Source organism: Xenopus laevis, chromosome 5S (genome assembly GCF_017654675.1).
Source record: "Xenopus laevis strain J_2021 chromosome 5S, Xenopus_laevis_v10.1, whole genome shotgun sequence".
Lineage (NCBI taxonomy): Eukaryota > Metazoa > Chordata > Amphibia > Anura > Pipidae > Xenopus > Xenopus laevis.
In genome coordinates, this window is record NC_054380.1 from 51161530 (window position 1) to 51179255 (window position 17726).

Below are 17726 nucleotides of genomic sequence, written 5' to 3' on the forward strand. Positions count from 1 at the left end.
ATTTAATGGGGAACTATATTCTGTTTATAAGCAGAATTTAGAGTGCCAACACTATCTGATAAATTGTGAGAATTACAAATTGTGTTGCAAAGTGTCAATGCAGATGTTAATTAAAAACATATAATACAGTGTGCACATTACACAAGCCAAATCCAAGAATTTTTCCTAAAGACAGCTAACATGATAAAAAGCAAAATTAGGATATTTATATTTTATATTGAAATATTTTAAATTTCACCAAACAACAGGTGCAACCATATTGCTTGCATGGAAGTTAAGAGCTTAATTGGGTGCAACTATGTGACAACCAGATAAAGAAAGCTGACAAGTGTCAACCAGAAATGGAGATAGCTAAGGAGAATAGGAAAGGAGAACAAAAATTGAAAAAAATAGAGAAGGAGAGCATATAAGGCTAAAGTCACGCTGGGCTGTTTCACTATCTGTGTATAAAAACACAGGCTAAGAAAAAGCTGAACGTTAACTAAAGCCCAGTGAGCACTGGGTTGACCCATCTGCAGACGGCCTGGTCATGTGATTTTAGAAAGAGCCAGCACTTCGCAATGGAACAGCTTTCAGACGGGCTATTATTTCTCCTGCTAAGTGTGACTAGAGAGTCACAGTGGGACTTGGATTTGTACTACGGAGTGCTGTTCTTATATCTACCAGGGAGCTTTTGTCTTACGTCAGGGAACTGTTATCTGGTTACCTTCCCATTGTTCTACTGATAAGCAGCTGTGGTAGGGAAGGGGGTGATATCATTAACTTTTAGCGTGAATCAGTAAAGAGTGACTGATGTCCCAAAGCCAAATGACTGGGGGCACCTGGGAAACGGTGAGCCCCACAGCAACTTTCAAAATGAAATATAAAAAATCTGTTTGCTCTTTTAAAAAACGTATTTCAGTACAGTATTCTGCCAGAAAAGCACTTTTAACTGATGTGTTTTGAAAAAAAACATGTTTTCCTAAAGTATCCCTTTAAACTCACATTTAAAAACCTGGGATTATTAGTGATCACAGTTACAGTAAGGGGCAGATTAGGGTCGAATAGTAAATTCGAATTTCAAAACATTTGTTTTTTCGTTTTTTGTTCATTTTGTTTTTTCAAAATGAGTTTCACACATTCAAATTTTAATCCCTCTATTCGAATGTAAATTCGAATGTGAGATTTATCACATCTCAGTCATAGAAACTGACCTAAATTGAATATTCTCCACCTAAAACCTGGCAAACTCATGTACAAGTCAATGGTAGAGGTCCGTTTAGCCATTTGAAGATGTTAATAGCCTTCCTGACATTCAAGTGTTTTTTAGATTCATATGAAACATATATGATTTGAATTTTCGGGTCGGAACCATTCAATACAATATTATCAATTCATATTTTTTCTTAAATAACCTCCCAGTCAAATTGTAAGTATATTTGAATTTTAAAGGAATTGTTCAGTATAAAAATAAAAACTGGGTAAAGAAATAGGCTGTGCATATATAGTTAATTAGCCAAAAATGTAATGTATAAAGGCTAGAGTGACTGGATGTGTAACAGAATAGCCAGAACACTACTTCTTGCTTTGCAGCTGTTTTGGTTTCCACTGATTGGTTACCAGGCAGTAACCAATCAGTGACTTGAGAGGGGCTACCTGGGTCATAACTGTAGCTTTTGAATCCGATGTTCTGCCCCTGACAGCAATCGTACGAAAGTTATGTCCGACAAAGCTGGTGACAGTCTCCCACGGAAAATCGTCGATTGGCAATACATGCAGAGAAAATTATCGGCAGCCGTCAGAAATCGTTTAACCTGGCCGATCGACCAAACGACCGGGACGAACAATGTCGGGACTCTCCACACACAGTCCAAAACAGATCTTTGCGTCTATGGTCAGCTTAACTCAGAGTGAGAGAGCTGCAAAGCAGGAAGTTGGATTCTGGATATTATGTTAGACATCCAGTCACTCCAGCCTTTATAGATTACATTTTTGGCTAACTAACTATATTAGAAACATTTTTTATTTTGCACAGCCTATTTACCCAGTTTATATTTTTACATTGAACTTTTCCTTTAAAAAGATCACATTTATTCGAAATTCGACGTTTGATTAATTAAATCAGCCTTCCAACGTCCATTCCACAGTCAATATATCCCCACAGGCATCCAAGCTTAGGCCAAGAAAGATAATCCCAATAGTGAAATATTAAAAAAATGTAACCCAATCCACTTTTTAAAGGTAATCTGACAGTTGTGCCTCTAAATCCATCCAAACTCCCTCTCTCCTGAAACGCAATGCTATTGGGGTTTCTTATGGAAATTATGTAATGTACAGTTAGGTCCATAAATATTTGAACAGAGACATCTTTTTTTCTACTTTTGGTTTTGTACATTACAACAATTCATTTTAAATTAAACAACTCTGATGCAGTTGAACTGTAGACTTTCAGCTTTAATTCAGTGGGTTGAACAAAAAAGATTGCATAAAAATGTGAGGAACTAAAGCCTTTTTTAACACAATCACTTCATTTCAGGGGCTCAAACGTAATTGGATGAATTAATAAACTAAAAATAAAATGTTAATTTCTAATACTTGGTTGAAACCCCACCCCTTTGTTGGCAATGACAGACTGAAATCTTGAACATCACCAGATTCTGGGTTTTCTCCTTTTTAATGCTCTGCCAGACCTTTACTGCAGCGGCTTTCAGTTCTTGTTTTTTAGTGGGCCTTTCTGTCTGAAGTTTAGTCTTCAACAAGTAAAATGCATGCTCAATTGGGTTCAGCTCAGGTGACTGACTTGGCCATTCAAGAATATTCCACTTCTTTGCTTTAATAAACTCCTGGGTTGCTTTGGCTGTATGTTTTGGGTCATTGTCCATCTGTATTATGAAACGCCTCCCAATCAATTTGACTGCATTTAGCTGGATCTGAACACCTCAGGATTCATTCAGCTGCTTCTGTCCTGTGTAAGATCATCGATAAACACTAGTGTCCCAGTGCCACTGGCAGCCATGCACGCCCAAGCCATCACACTGCCTTCGCCATGTTTTATAGATGATGTGATGCTTAGGATCATGAGCTGTTCCTTACCTTCTCCATACTTTTTTTTGCCATCATTCTGGTAGAGGTTGATCTTGGTTTCATCTGTCCAAAGAATTTTTTTCCAGAACTGTGCTGGCTTTTTAAGATGTTTCTTAGCAAAGTCCAATCTAGCTGAGGCTGAGGGACAGAAACACTGCAGGGTGGGAAAGGCTGAGGTGACAGACTGCTGGCAGAGAGCCTGAGGGGAGAGAAAAGCCGAGGAGACAGGCTGCCGACAGAGAGGCTGAGGGGAGGGAAAGCCTGTGCGGACAGAAACGCTGTGGGGGGAGAAATGCTGAGGTGACAGGCTGCCGGCAGAGAGGCTGAGGGGAGGGAAAGCCTGTGGGGACAGAAACGCTGTGGGGGGAGAAAGGCTGAGGTGACAGGCTACCGGCAGAGAGGCTGAGGGGAGGGAAACACTGCGGGGGAGAGAGAAATTCTGGAATGGAAAGGGTTGACAAAAGATTCTGCGGGGAGAGAGAGACATGCTGGGGGGAGGGAACGAAACATAACGGCTGGGCAAAAGAGTGGGGAGAGAGAGAAATGCTGGGGGAGGGAATGTATCAGAACGGCTACGCAACCAGGACAAGAGATGCTGCTTAGAGAGATAGAAATGCTGGGCAAGAGAGGCTGCAGGCAGAGAGGGAAGCAATGAGGGCTGTGTGGAGTACAACAGTGCGGGGGTTAAAGGCAGTTTGTGAAGGGGTAACTTCCAGAAGTGACGTCACAAACTCAGAAGTCTGGTCCCGGAAGAGAGACCCAGCAGTGCGCACGTAGGGGGAGAACAAGCAAGAAAATCGAGGAGACCCTTTGGATGCTGTGGGACAGTGCCAGTTCCAGTTTTTTCCTATGTCCAAACAGCAGGAAAGATCAGCATATTGGAGGTAAGTATATATGCATTCGTGTTTTTTTTTTTTTTTTTTTTAAGAATTAAAAATGGTGTTACTGGTCCTTTAAGAGTGGTTTGCACCTTGCAGTGCACACTATGTATTTACTGTCATTTAGTCTTCTCTTTATGGTAGACTTGGATATCGATATGCCTACCTCCTGGAAAATGTCGTTCACTTGTTTGGCTGTTGAAAAGGGGTTTCTCTTCACCATGGAAATGATTCTGCGATCATCCACCACTGTTGCCTTCCGTGGATGTCCAGGTCTTTTTGAGTTGCTGAGTTCGCCAGTGCTTTCTTTCTCCAGATGTACCAAACTGTAGATTTTGCCAATCCTGATTTTGTAGCAATTTCTCGGATGGGTTTTTTCTGTTTTTGCATCTTAAGGATGGCTTGTTTCACCTGCATGGAGGCTTTTTATCTGCTTAATTGATAATGACATAACAAAGGAATTGCCCACACCTGCCCATGAAATAGCCTTTGAGTCAATTATCCAATTACTTTTGAGCCCCTGAAATTAAGTGATTGTGTTAAAAAAAGGCTTTAGTTCCTCACATTTTTATGCAATCTTTTTTTTCAACCCACTGAATTAAAGCTTAAAGTCTGCAGTTCAACTTCAGAGTTGTTTAATTTAAAATTCATAGTGGTAACCAAACAGAACCAAAATTAGAAAAAAGTTTCTCTGTCCAAATATTTATGGACCTAACTGTATATACTACACTACTTCAGTGTTCTGTAAACTACTGTTGAAAAGGTTTGCTTACAGTTTTGTTAACATTTTTTATAGAAAATAATGCAAAATTGATTCTACTTGACTGACTAATCTGATGCCCAATGTACTAGTTTCTGTTAATCTAAATCTTTAATAACAATAATAAATAATTAACAATCAATCAATACAATACTTTATTTGCTTTAGTAGTCACTGAATGGCACTTCCATGGAATTAGACAGCTAGTTACCTTTACATTGGGGTGCAATCCGTCAGTGATATATAGATTGTAACCCAAGGTAATATCAGCCCAATACTCTAGGAAACCAAACCCTTCCTCCCTACACCAAGACTTTGGCCACACATTCACCACTCACTGTCTTCCTGAAGTTGTATGCGGCAAAGGCAAAACTTCCAGAAAATTACAATGGAAGGCTTTTCCTTAATCATAGAGCCGAGATCCCTGAACTATTTAAGGCCCTCCATCTACCATTAATTCCGTCATTAGTATTTATATACCAAGACATGCCAAGCTCCACAAGATAATTTGTCTACCTAATCACACATTTTGGCTAACTATATTAGAAACATTTTTGATTTTGCACAGTCTATCTACCCAGTTTTTATTTTTACAGTGAACTGATTTTTTAATGAAAATTATTTTTCATGGCCTGTATGTGCCATACTCTGCTTGCCCAGTGCTGCTTGTGTGTGCCATTCTCTGCTTGCCTAGTGCTGCTTGGGTGTGCCAGTCTCTGCTTTCCCAGTGCTTCTTGCGTGTGATACTCTGCTTGCCCAGTGCTTCTTGTGTGTGCCATACTCTGCTTGCCCAGTGCTGCTTGAGTGTGTCATTCTCTGCTTGCCCAGTGCTGCTTCGGTTTGCCATTCTCTGCTTGCCCCCGTGCTGCTGCTTCGGTGTGCCATTCTCTGCTTGCCCAGTGCTGCTTGTGTGTGCCATTCTCTGCTTGCCCAGTGTTGCTTGGGTGTGCCATTCTCTGCTTGCCATACACTACCTGTGGGATGTAAGCCTGGTAGGGGTTTGTTCTGGGGGTTTGTTAGCATTTGGAAATTGTTGTTAGGGGCCCCTAAGGTGTTTAATCATGTGTTGGGGGTTGTTGTATTATCCACAGGGGAGGAGGAGGCATATGGATTTACGGGTATGTTTTAACGTGACTTTGATTCGGGATATCCCTGCAGTGAGCACCAACCATTTGGTTTTTTGGTGTTCTACCACCGTTAATGTGGATATGAGCTTGTGGTAACATGGGCATGGTTTACAGTGGGTGTGGTTTAAAAGGAGGAGTGATCAACACTGACTTCCATTATCGGCCCTCCACCACGTAGGCCACAAAAATTTCAGCCCTCGGTACCACATAAATTGGACAGCACTGATCTACATCCATAAAAGCATTGTTAGCATTTTGTTCCATGGAAAATATTCCTTAAATATTGATTTATAGGAAAATGTATATTGCTATATTTAACAAACACCTATTTCTTATGTAACCTTAGCATGTTAAATATCTGAATGAAAAGCATGGAATAGGTGATTTAGACAAGCTGTTTGTTAAAAGTGTCTTGAGATCTACTGATCACCAGCATAAGGTCTACTGGTTGATCCCGATCTACCTTTTGGGCACCCCTGTCTTAAACTTTCACATAAATTTCTCACTTCAAATGTGAATAATATACAATCTCTGTAAAGTGTTGCAGAACATATAGTTACACCTTTTCAACATTTATTACATATTTTTAATGATTTTAATGTTTTTTGTGAATGTAACTGCTATATCAGTAAATATCTGTTCCTTGCTATTCTGCTCTGTTAGATCTATCAAAACTAGGATCAGAAGTCAGCTGATTAACAGACATGTGTAGAAGCATGCAAGACATCCAGGCAAACTGACTTCTGCTAAATCATTTTTAACAGTAGTGAAGAAATGCACAAATACTGCTTTCCATTGCAATTATACACTTTGAGCTTTAAAACCACTTAAAATTTTTCACGTATTAAAGATTTTCCTTTTTCATCTGACAAAATTAAATTCCTGAAATGACGCTCTTTAATGTTGAATATACTCAGCTGATAAACACTTCTACTTATACGCATATGAGGGATGGTCCTACAGTCACATGACAACATTCTCAGAGGTAACAAAAATATTTTCTTTTTTTGTGTCACATCCTCACACTTTCGTATGTGTTTAAGAAGATATACTGTACATGCATATGTAGGTAAAACCATAATTACCACAATATCTAAGAAAAAATGTGCATAGAGGCAACTTAACTCAAGCACCAATAATCTTAAAGACTAAGGGGAAAATATAATAAAATTTTCAAAGATAACAAATTTGCACATAAATAAGAATAAAAAATAACATGTGGCAATGTTATATTTCCATTAGACTTTGATTGCATTGCGAATCTTAATTGCGCATTGCGAACCTTTAACTTGAAGGTGGCGTAAACGTAAAACTTTTTCATTAAAGGAGAAGGAAAGTAAAAAAATAATTCCTACTTCATTGGGTTCATCAATAGGCCCCCTCCTGAAACGCTATATTTAAAATTTGCATATTGCTGCTGTATCCGTGCACTTTCATTTCGAAGATGTGGCGCTTGTCATAGTTTGGCGCCGCCATTTTAACCTAGTTGCGTCATTTCCGTCCTGCGCATGCTCTGGGTAGTGCGCATGCGCTGCCTTCGTGACTCCTTGACCCCTTTAACTTCTGTGCTCGCTCGCTGACAATGTCTGAATGAAAACCAGAGCGAGCGCAGGAGATAAAAATGCTTCCCTTAGTTGCTTAGCAACGGGGAAGCACGAGCGCTATTGGCAGCTTACAGAATGGGGCTGGATGAGAGAGGTCAGCGCTGATGTCAGCAGAGATCACATGACAAAAATGTCAGTACTAAGCACGGAACTCAGAGGTTTTTTCTGCGCATGCACAGGGCACTGCCGATCCATTCTGCGCATGTGCATGCCCTATTCTCACAGATTTCTGGACTGCAGACAGGGTATTTATACATGTTTAAACTTATTTTTAAAAAAATGGTAAAATATTACTATAAAAACTAATGAGGGAAAGGATACTGGCACAGATACATACTTGTCATTGGCAATACTTGGAGCCTAATATCATTTTTGACTTTCCTTCTCCTTTAAGAAGCTTTATTACATATACAGCATACTATCACAAAACTTTAAAATTGCCAATTGCTATCCTACTGTCGTGCGAGGAGCAAAGTGTTCGCAAAGGCAAAATTGTTCACTTTGAAAACATTTATTTGCATTGCGAATGAATGGCAAACAATTTTTGTGTTAGCAACCAATTTTACATTCCTCCATTACTGTCATGGATGGTGCTACACAATAAGGGCCATTCAGACATAATTTAGACTTATGTAAGACATATCCACTTCCCATTATGAAAGTTATATTTGAAAAGAAAAGCTGCTAACCATTTTAACAGAAGCAGATGTTCTATTTCAAGATATTTTTAGTATAAAGATAAAATGATTTTGCTAAGGCAGATTTTATTCTGTTTCGGCACACCATGAAGCAGCCCAGTGCTGACTGTATTAATCTAACACTTTCTATAGAATACATTTTCATACCTTCTTTCATTTAGCAATCGCTCTAGATTTTCCAACATAGCACATTTAAAATGGAAGAGACATGCCAGTGAAAGGATTAAAAAATAAGACAAAGAGTGGCAGCAGCCGTACACCAAAACTAAGGCCGTGTGTATATCTAATTAAATATTTATGTATGAATAATAAAAAAAAAACACAAATACTCTGCACACGGTATTGGGCGGGGTTCCGATTCCACTGCAAACGAGCGACATATTTTAAATCTGGGCAGAAAACAGCACACATAAAGCCATACTCCAGTAGGTGAATATTTACGAGTCAGCCCTAACAATGCAGGGATAAGAACGGATGTAGGCTGTCAGGATCCAGTAAACATAATAGTAACACCCTACATAGAACCTCTGTATTCTCCGCCATGCAACCATACACACGTCCTTTTATACTGTTATTACTCACCCCTGGCACCGTAAACACTTGAGATAGTGAAATCAGTGGCTAGCTCCTTTACCGATGACAATATTACTGTGTATTCTCCTACGCATCATTACAAGCTTTTGCCTGATTTGAGGATGAGCCACTAAAAGAAGCGACAGTATTCCAATTATCTAAGACCTAATATGTCACAGTCGCACGATGTGCTCACTCAGAACGTTATTTCCCAGCGGTACCCTTCGGCTAACGGCACCGAGACAAGGCGTGGGGCCGGCAGTCTAAAATGCGCATGTGCAAAGGACTGCATTCGACTGCAACGCTTTGCTACTGGGTGGAGTATGTCAGTGCGTAAACTGTAACGTACAGTGACATACAAACTAGTAGTACGTTTCTTTTATCTGTATATTTATTTGGATACCGCTCCTTGAGGGGAAAGCATTTACCTTATTTTATGAATCGGTAAATTATTACGATTTTACTAACATTTTTGTCAGAGGCGTGTATTTGTCAGTATGAAATCATCTCTCTACTTGAAACTGTTAACATGAAAAAAAAAACATTTTGCCAAACAAATTGTCATTTTAAGCAACCTTTAAATATACCCAAGGTAAAAAATGCTTACTGGTTTTAAAGTTATTTGTAAATATAACAGATATTTAAGGCACCATTTATCTGTTTTTATACAGTGAAAGACATTGGAAACGGACACCAAAGTATACTGTAAACAAGAAGTGGCAGTGGGCACTGATAGTAAAGCACTTCATAAAGTGAGTTGTTGGCACCCAATCTACATTAAATACAGTAAGATGTAGTGAGTACGGCCAATCAAGAACATTAAGGGTAAGGACACACGGGCAGATTCGGGGAGATCTGTCGCCCCGACAACAAATCGCCTACTCTTCGGGGGTGTCAATATCCCCGAACTGCCTTCCCCAACCTTCCCGCGTGCTATAATGAAAAAATCGCCAGCAAGATGGCACTAGCATCGCTTTGTTTTCCGAAGTCACCCAAAGTAGTCTCAAGAGGAAACTTCGGGTGACTTTGGAAAACAAAGTCCAACATCCTGCTGGCAATTTTTCATTATAGCCAGCAGGAAGGTAGGGGAAGGCAGTTCAGGGAGATTGTCGCCCCAAAGAAGAGGCGATTTGTCACCTCGGCGACTAATCTCCCCGAATCTGCCCATGTGTCCTTACTTACCCTAAGCGGTGCTTCAGCCATGAGGCAAGGTGAAAACCTTGAACCAGGGGCAGTGTACCAGCCTACCAGGTGTGGCAAAATGCCTCATCTGGTCTCTCAGAGCCAAACTAAAATTAAAATTCAGCCTACTGCTGAGAGCACTAAAAAGGGTGCTATCCTGATAGAAAACTGACTGGACACATTTGTTCAGCACTCACGTCTCCATTAAGTACCACCTGAGACTTAAATAAACCATGAAGATAAAAACAACAAAAAGAAACAGCACCAGTATTCAGCCTCGCAACAGCACAAAAGGATCCTGTCAGTGTCTCATTTCTTTGATGACACTAATCAGTGGCGTAACTACCAGGGGAGCAGAGGGTGCGATTGGGCCAGGGCCCGCACCCCTCAGGGCCCCCTGGCAGCTCACACGCCACTGCACGCATGCACGCTAGACCTGACAGGATGTGCAAAATAAAAAATGTTCTCAATATAGTTAGTTAGCCAAAAATGTAATGTATAAAGGCTGGAGTGACTGGATGTCCAATGAAACATAAAAGAACACAACTTCCTGCTTTGCAGCTCTCCTGATTTCCTCTGATTGGTTAAAAGGCAGTAACCAATCAGTGACTTGAGGGGGGGGGCACATGGGTCATAACTTTGCTTTTGAATCTGAGCTGCATGCTAAGGCTCAATTGCAAACTCACTGAACAAGGCCCCCCTTAAAGTCGCTGACTAAAGCTGGTCATTGATGTGCAGGTATACCTTCAATATCGGACAAATGATCGTGTGGTGCAATCTTCTGACCTGCCACTAACCATTCAGATTAAATAAAGTAGTAAAAGAACAGATCATAAGATGTTTTGCCCCTGACAGCAATTGTACGAAAATTATGTCCAAAAAATGCTGGTGACAATCTCCCACTGATATCTTCAGATCGGTAATACATGCAGAGAAATTATCGATCGAAATCGTACGAAATGAAGATTTGTATGATCTAATCTTTGCATATATGGTCAGCTTTGATCTGAAAAGCAGGAAGTTGGGTTCTGGTAAGTTATGTTAGACATCCGCGCACTTCAACTTTTATTAATTTTATTAATTTTATTAATTTTTTGGCTAAATAGCTATATTAGAACATTTTTTTTTCATAGCTTATCTATTTATCCAGTTTTTATTTTTACACCGAACTGTTTATGCTACTTAATAATTATATATTTTTGTGTAAAGGCATAGGATCTGTTATCCAGAATGCATGGGACCTGGGGTTTTCTGGATCAGGAATCTTTCCGTAATTTGGATCTTCATACTTTAACTTCACTAAAAAGATTTTAAACATAAAATAAACTCCAATAAGTTAAATCCATTAAATTGCTTCCAACGAGGATTTAGCATATCTTAGTCAAATACATGGTACTGTTTTATTTTTACAGATTTCTTTTTTTTTTTAAAGGTTTTATTTTTATTTATTTTCAAGGGAGGGGGATACAGGGGATTAACAAAAAACAAAACAACACATAACATGGTTCACAGCATAGTGTAAGGCTACTCACCGCTGTGTGGAAGGGATGCCTGGTTCTGTTCGTCCCTGCAGGCAAGTAGTTGGTTGACCTGGGGTATTTCTGGATCAGGAATCTTTCTGTAATTTGGATCTCCATACTTTAACTTCACTAAAAAGATTTTAAACATTAAATAAACTCCAATAAGTTAAATCCATTAAATTGCTTCCAACGAGGATTTAGCATATCTTAGTCAAATACATGGTACTGTTTTATTTTTACAGATTTCTTTTTTTTTTAAAGGTTTTATTTTTATTTATTTTCAAGGGAGGGGGATACAGGGGATTAACAAAAAACAAAACATATAACATGGTTCACAGCATAGTGTAAGGCTACTTACCGCTGTGTGGAAGGGATGCCTGGTTCTGTTCGTCCCTGCAGGCAAGTAGTTGGTCGCAGTTGCCAGCGAAGACGCGCCCGTGCGTGAGCGTGCGCCTTGATGTGCGTGCGCATTGGCGCGCGTGTGTACGTTCGTGCATGCATTGCGTCGCCCTGCGTTTCTGCGCATGCGAGTTTACGCTGGGCCTATATCAACTCAGTTGACATACTGTACAAACAAATTGCAAGGTTATCTTAGTTCATTTCCAAGAGACCCCAGCTTTGTATATTTGATCTCCTGTTGTTGACCCGGCTATTCCTGACTCGCTTGAACTCTGCCTGCACCCGACCTCGGCCTGATATTAACTACGAGTCTGATCTGCCTGCATCTGACCTCGGCCTGACTCCATTACGAACCTAAGCTGCCTGCCTTTGACTCGGATCTGTTTGACCTCGTCCTTCTCACCCTTGTTACCTCGCCCGGACTCTCCGGCCTCTTTTCACAGCGCATTCTTCCTGTCTCACCTTCAAGTTAGTCTGTCGCTGGTGGAAGCTGCTTGTGAGCCCTCCTCTGCAGATTGATTTGCATAAAGCCTTATAGTGTAACCTAGCCATGGATCAAGAAGTAGAGGAATCTGTGTTAAGCCAAATGACACAGCAACTGGCTGCTCTTACCCAAGCAGTCCAAGAATTACAAGGAGGGTATTTTCGTTAATAACTGCAAGTTGTTTTTTACGTTAAAACCCTTATCTTATCCGACAGAACAAGTGAAGGTGGGGTTTATTATCTCCTTGCTTCAAGGTCAACCTCAGTCCTGGGCCTTTCGTCTTACGGATCAACAGAACCTTGCACTGTCATCTGTGGAAACCTTCTTTTCAGCTATGGCTGTAATTTATGACGATCCCCATCGCACTGAAACTGCTGAAGCTGCATTAAGAGCTCTCACTCAGGGCCGACGGCCTGTAGAGGACTATGCTATGGAGTTTCGGGAACTTGGTGTGGAGACTGAGTGGAATGATGCTGCACGTTTGGGGTTATCCATAGGTTTAAAAGATGAAGTTGCCCGTGTGGGAATTCCTGGTGCCCTGGAGGAGTTGATTCTTCTGGCCGTACAATTGGACATTAGATTACGTGAAAGGAAGACTGAAAGAGTTGCTGAAACGTCTCCTTTTTGGGTCACTCCCAGAGCTCCTCCTCCAGTGAGAAACGTTCCTGTGCTTCCTGACTCTGAGCCAATTCAAATTGGGGCTATCAGACCTACTCTTTCGACTGAGGAGAGATTGAGAAGACGAAGACTTAACTTATGTTTTTATTGTGGGCAAGCAGGACATCTTCTATTCGTCCAGCTTCTCCAAGTAAAAGAACTTCTTTTTCCGTTACTAACCAGTCGTTAAGTTATTCCCCTTTAATGATTTTGTCCTTTTCTTTACAGTGGGGAGAGGAGCAGGTGAATCTTCCAGCCCTTGTTGATTCCGGTGCAAGTGGGTGCTTTATTGACTCTCAAGTAGTGGATAATCTCCACATTCCTCTTCTGTCAAAAGAGAGTGCTGTCTTTATTAGATTTGCGGACGGTTCTGCAATCAGCTCTGGACCTGTGACTCAAGAGACTATCTCCCTGATCACTTGTTTGAATAAAATTCACTTTGAGCAATTGAGTTTTGATGTAGTTGCTTCTCCATTATTTGCAGTCATTTTAGTTCTTCCTTGGCTTCGTAAGCATAACCCTGTTATTGATTGGGTTTCCGGAAAAATTACTTTCTATTCTGAACTTTGTCAAACGTCTTGTTTACAACCTCCTGGGAAACAGTTATGTGCGGTGCCTTCAAGTAACAAACTTAATCCTCTTCCGGAACAGTATCAAGAATTTGTTGATATTTTTGACAAGAAAGGTGCGGACATATTACCTCCTCACAGAATATATGATTGTCCAATTGAACTTTTGCCTGGCAGTCAAGTACCCTTTGGACGTATTTATACGCTATCTGAGCCAAAATTAAAGACTTTTAAGGATTATTTAGACAAGAATCTAGCCAAAGGGTTCATAAAATATTCTACATTGCCAGCAGGAGCTGGTAGTTTCTTTGTGGGGAAGAAGGATGGTTCGTTAAGGCCATGTATTGATTACAGGGTGTCATGATACAGACCTGTAATAGTTAATAATACAGGCCAAGGTATCATGAGAAATATTTCTGCCAACATCTAAATCAGACACATAACAGGCCTCTTTTCACTATGGTCAGAGGGGTCAGAGCTGTAATGCCCTCCTCCATGCCCTGGCTGATAAGAGCCATTCCATGGGGAGGGGGGAAGCCCAAGGAGTGAGAACTTAAAGTTCCCAGCAAGACCCTCAAAGGTGAAGTGAAGGTCACATATAATGTATCCTTAAATATATTTATCCTTACAGAACCCATACCTGTTGTAACAACAGTATAAAAACTTGATGATGGGTTTGAGGCAATTTCATCTTTCCAACGAGTCCAAACATGGCTAGGTTTGGTACTCTGTGTATTAGATGTGAATATCTGGGCAGGGGCAGGTCACACAGTATTGATGTTTAGTATCTATGGAATCCCTGAGAGAATTATTAACCAATGAATATAATATCATCTCTCTCCTATGTTCCAATAAGGAGTTATGGTCATTATATTCTTGGTCCAGTTCCTACTCACAGGAGGTCATAAAAACTCAATCTGTGTCCTGCTAGGCCACGCCCCCTTACATTCCTGAGGGAGGGGGGAGTGTGCAGTTACCTGATGCCCTGAAATCACTGATAAATAGTCAGCTCTTCTGACTGAACTTTGGATTTACTTTGGAGGACCAATTGCGATTGGAAGTTATCCCGTTTGTTTCCCCTCGCCTCCAGGACCAGGAATTCTATATCTTTGGAGTTAAGTATAGGTTTTCCATGTTTTCCCTTTTATTTTACAACTGTTTGTAATTGTATTATTGAATGTATGTCTCTTTTTGTAACATCTTTTTGTATATTGCACTGTTATACCTTTTATAATATTAAAGAGAATTTAATAAGATTGTCTTTGATGCTCTAAACGAACCTAGCCTGAAAGAGTTGAGCCTTAACCCTCTGCATACTGAAGTACTTGTTGAGTCAGTAGGAACTAACTGACTATAGGGAGAGAGTGTTAATGCATTGGTGTATTGTGAATTATTACCTGTTAGAGAGAAAAGGGGAATAGTCACATTAGGTTTCTATCGCCTGTGAATGATAGATGGTGGCAGCGAATGAGTTTTGTGGGTGTTGGTTGGTGTTTGGGGTGCTTTTGTGTTAGTCTAACCTGTGTGCAAGGTGGGTGAGAGACTGAGTGAGTGACCCCTGATAGCCACACCTAAAGTCACGTGCGGTTGGAAGTACCGTGTTCGTGACAGATTGGTAGGCAGCGGTGGCATATTTTTATTTAGAGCATTAGTGCTTGGGTTAAGTCATTAAACCTTGCACTAAAGAACTGTAAATCCTTGCGAGGAGTATACAGTCTTCAAAGACAAACTCAGTGCATACTATTTTTATTAAGACATACTTGCAAACAGTTTCCCTTCCCTTCTTGTTTTTCTTTTCTATCTTTTATTTTGGCAAAGTGTTGCAAGATGGCAGCAATTTACAAGAGGCAGACCAAGGAGACCCTCATCAATCTCTGTGAGCAAAGAGGAATTGATGCAGCGGACAAATCGAAGGAAATGTTGATTTGTGCCTTGGTGGAAAAGGAGCAGCAGAACTACACACCTGAGTCAGGAGACTTTGCAACTCAGGATGTCCCAGTGATGAACTCTGTTCCTGGATCCTCTCAGCGAGAGGACAGTTCTAGTTGCAGTGGGCAGGATGACAGGAATTCATCCCTGCAAGCAGCTTTGCAATTGTTGGGTTCAGATGACCCCCAGCTGCGTCTTCAGCTTATCCTGCAATATCAACAGGCAGAGAGAGATGCAGCAGCAGCAGCAGAAAGAGCAGCAGCAGCAGAAAGAGATGCAGTAGCAGCTGAAAGGCAGGCAGAAAGACATACAGCAGCAGCAGCTGAAAGACAGCATCAACTGGAGTTAGTCAAGCTCCAGCAGCAGGGATCACACTCACGGTCCAGTGAGACCCAGGAAGTACGCCCTATAATAAACTCTGTGGATAAATTTCCAGTTATGGATAAAGATGGTGACCTGGATACCTTTTTGCGGTGCTTTGAAAGGGCTTGTAGACAGTATCACTTACCCCGTGAGCAATGGGCAAAATATCTCACCCCAGGATTGAAAGGCAAAGCCCTGGATGCCTTTGTGGACTTACCACCAGAGTTTGATGGGGACTATGATGCTATAAAAAATGCCCTCATCAAAAAGTACCATCTTACACCAGAAGTATACCGCAAAAGATTTAGAACTGTGCAGCGCGGACCTGCAGACAGCTACTCTGATGTTGTGAGTAGTCTGAGAACCGCTTTTAGATCCTGGTTGAGAGGACTCTCTGTTACATCATTTGAGTGCCTGGAAGATCTGATGATAAAAGATCAGTTTTTGCACACGTGTCCTGTGGAAGTGAAGCAATTCATTATGGACCGTGAGCCCAAAACAGCAGATCAGGCAGCAGAGATAGCAGACACCTATGCTGCAAATAGGATGTCTGACCACCGCAGAACATCTGTACCAAGCTACAAGGAGCGATCAACAGGAGGAATCGCACACAGCAGTCTACAGTCTGGTGAGAATTCATCTTTTGGGGGGTCTGTTGCAGCTGTGGGGCAGAAGGATACCCGCCGATGTTTTTCCTGCAACCAGATGGGCCATGTGAGGACTGACTGTCCACAAAAGAAGGAGCCAACTTCACCTGGACAGCCCGTTGTGATGCTTGTGTCTGGTAAGCCTGAGAATCTACATCATCATATGCAGTCTGTGATTGTGGGGGACAAAGTGACTCAGGGACTAAGAGACTCAGGGTCTAATTTTTCTCTGGTGCGTCCAGAGATGATAAACACTGGGGACATTATTCCTGGAAAGACTTTGTCCATAAAGGGAGTGGGTGGGAGCCACCCAAAGGTGCATGTGGCAAAAGTTTTCTTGGATTGGGGTGCGGGGAGAGGTCTAAGGGAAGTGGGTGTAACTAATGAAATTCCTGTAAATGTCTTGTTGGGGAATGATTTGGGTTACATGATAACTGCTTTTGTGCCCTATGACCAGGTCTCACTAGGTCCAGCCGCGCTGGAGTGTGGCCACCCGTATCAACAGGTAATTGCAAAAAGTACAATGCAGCAAAGTAACTGGGAGGGAGGACTGGGAGGCAGGAGCCAGAGTCAACCAGTGCCTGAACCAGTGTTGTCCCAAAGTAGGGATAAGAAGGGAGAGGGGGTGGAGATGTTTCCCCTAGGAGTCTCCCTGGTGCAGCCCGGTAGTCTACCGGCAGTGAGGGATTTCCAGCGTGTAATCCCTGATCCTGTACCCAAACTGCCCGAGGTCTTGAGTGGGGGTCATCAGCTATGCCAAACTCAGGAGTCAGTGCAGAAGCATGAGGGACAGGTGGTTAGGACTCAGAGTAGGGTCCTAGTGGATAGTGCCACTCAGACTGGGGAGAGTGATGGTAGTGGTGGGCCAGGAATAGCCCTCATGCCAGAACCAGTACTGAGGGGGGCTAAGGTGGTCAGTACTAAGGAGGAAAGGCTGACAGTACCAGGAGTTTCTCCCAAGTCAGATAGCAACAAAGTAGTTTTTACAGAAGTCCAGAGTATTAAGGACGAGCCCAGTGGTTTATGCCAACCCAAGACTAAGCAGGTCAGTAGAGACCAGGGTGGCATCAAGGGGGTGGGAGGCCTCCAGCTACTTTCTATGTCTAGGCCCAGGGAATGGGAGATTAGAGATAGGCTGGAGGGCCCCTCAATGAACAAGGTGGGAGGAATAGGTCAGATGCCTGAGGAGAGCAGTGATAGACCATTGCCTACTATGCAAACCTGCACTCTGTCCAGAGACAGTGCAGATAGAGGCAAAATGGGAAGTATACCT

The 17726-nt window shown here is 41.6% G+C and overlaps 1 protein-coding gene across 1 annotated transcript in view; it reads right to left on the reverse strand.

The window, feature by feature from the left end:
* cep170.S (centrosomal protein 170kDa S homeolog) overlaps positions 1 to 9018 on the reverse strand; it is a 97392-nt gene extending 88374 nt beyond the window's left edge. The window contains exon 1 of the mRNA XM_018265340.2: positions 8713 to 9018. The gene's annotated coding sequence lies outside the window, so the exon portion shown is untranslated. The remainder of the gene's footprint in view (positions 1 to 8712) is intronic.
* Between the last annotated feature and the right edge of the window lie 8708 nt (positions 9019 to 17726).